Here is a 2,605-nt window from a genome sequence, read left to right as displayed (position 1 = left end):
TCTTTTAGAATAAACATAGTTCTTTTAAAAATTTGCAAAATTTTTTACATTAAGATGGAAAACTTAGGCATATGCTTTTTGCGTATTCTAAGCCTTTTTTACAACCTTGCACGTTTCGAGCCAGAAGAAAAACGCCGAATGGAATTTTTGCAAACTGTTACTGGATTTATATAGGAGAAGCTGCTGTACCCACGGACAAAATTTACTTTTCAATTTTTGCTGGTCTCTGGGAATGGATAATCGATCGGAAAAATTTTCTGGCACAATCTACAGCTTATCATCTAATTTGGCAATTTTTGTCAGGTGAAAATCTCAAAGCTTTCAACCTCAAAAATAATTTCTTAAAAACCATCTTTTTTGTCCGTGGGTGCAACAACCCGTTCAACCCGCGGACAGGTGCTTTTGAACCCATGGGCAAAAAAAATAATATATAACTAGGTCTGAAGAACTCAATTATACCCAATACATTTTCATAAGCCATTTTATGTTGAAATACTTCAAACATCCATTGAAAATAACATCAAATAAAATATACAACAGAAATTAAACTTTGAAAATTAATCGAAGTTTTTTTTCCCTTTTTTTAATTTTCCTTACTCATTAACATCAGTGAACTCTTTAAAAAAGTTATTAGTCTTAAGAGAGTTAATGATGTTATGAATAATCAACATGTTTTTAAACAATAAAAAATAACTAGATTCATGATAGTATGGCTCTCTATGTACCGACATAATAACTTCAATTTATACGTAAATTGAAACCTTTAACCAAAACTAACCCATTATAAAAAACTCAATTTAGATTAAATCAACAAAAATCTAGAAAAGTCGACTTCAAATGAAAAGAGGTGGGATTGACGGTTTGTAGATCCTACAACACTATATCTTCAAGCCCTACTTCAAATTCATCATCATTGTTAAAAGCAAATTTTGAACGTTAATGACAAGGCACCATTTTGAGGTACTTCACATTGTAAGAAGACTCAAATGTGACCCAAGGAGACTAAAAACTGCTGTCCGTGGTTACACATGGTTGCGTGTCCTTGGGTACAAAGGTATGCCATTTTGGTTTTGCAAGGCAGTCACATCGACAGGACCACAGTTTTACGACATTAAAAATCAGAAACAAAACCTTCAAAATATAGGGAGTCATGATACCTACAACAAAAATGAATAATACAATGCACGACGGACGAAAAAAAAAAAAAAGAAATGGATCATGTTATTTTTTACTTAGATCCTACTAAAACGGAAAAAAATGTGATAGAATCTTAAATGTTCGTTTAATGGGGTTGAAACTTTCTGGGATATTGGAAAGAGCTGTGACACACACGTTGAACCCCAATTAGGATCCCTCCCGACGATACCCAGAATTTCTCGACCAACAGCCGTTCGTGGGTACAGCAGCTTCCCAACTAGGAAGTATGCTGAATGAAATAATAGGTCATAATTAGGGCTTTGTAAGAAAAAAATTCTGAAGCTGAGGTTGACATTTCTATGGAATGGCCCTTTACTTACTTTTTGACAATGTTTAAACAGTCGAATTTTATTTGTCGATTAATAAAATAATTGAGCTTCTAAAAGAAAGTAATAAAGGTTATTCGTAGGGGAAAGGGAGTCACATGTAAACCATTGAGAAGATATAAAGTGGAGGGAGGGACGACTTTCATTCGTGAAGCAGGGATCACAAGTCACATGATAGATTTTAAAGCAAATCATTGCAAGAAATCAAGTTTCTTTCGTTGGTTTGACGCAGAACGTGTCAACCGATCGTCGTTGTTGAGTCACGTGACTTGAGGTCAGTGCCTCAGCTTTTGCTAAGAAAATGATCGGACTTACTCTCTCCATTAACTAATTCCTGCTCTAAGATGTAAACATTGCATGCGTTAATATGATAAACTTGAAGCAAAAAATCTAGAAAAATTCTGCAGTGATGTGTCAGTATCAGTCTTTCTTCTTGGTAAAAGTTTTAGAGCAATGAGCCATTTCGTGCTTGTGTGGTGGCAATTTCTTTGTTTTAGTGATTTTTGCATGTAATTTCATCACTGTGTTCTTCACGTGAAAATTACATTTTTAAAATGACTAATGAGCTAAACTTAATTATTGCAAACTTTTGTATAAACATTTAGGTAAATTTATGACAATGTTAAAAAACTTTATTGAATTAAACATTCTATATTTTTTCAAGTTAGCCCTACGAATGATAGAACACTTGTGAACATAACATCTATCTAGGGCACATATTAACAGTTCCCGCAGCCTTACCATGCTATGAATGTTAGTGCAGATAATTATAAGTCTTAGAAATCTATGTAAACATTTATAGTTATTATAAACTAACAAATTACAAAACATTTCTTTATTTTGCAAAAATTATTTGTACAAAAACAATTGCAATTGACATCATGTATTTCACAACAACATCAAAAAAACTAAAATACACAATTTTGCTTCGTAAATAAAACCTTGTATGAAACATTGATTTAATACTAATGTACGGCACAGTACAAAATGCTTTGAAGTTTTATCAAATCTGGTTATTTTAATACAATAACTTTTGATAAAAAGTTGCTGTTGTTCTAAAAGTTTTAACTGTGTTCGAAAAT

The sequence above is a fragment of the Uloborus diversus genome, chromosome 2 (assembly GCF_026930045.1).
Source record: "Uloborus diversus isolate 005 chromosome 2, Udiv.v.3.1, whole genome shotgun sequence".
NCBI lineage: Eukaryota > Metazoa > Arthropoda > Arachnida > Araneae > Uloboridae > Uloborus > Uloborus diversus.
Note: the sequence above shows the minus strand (reverse complement) of the source record.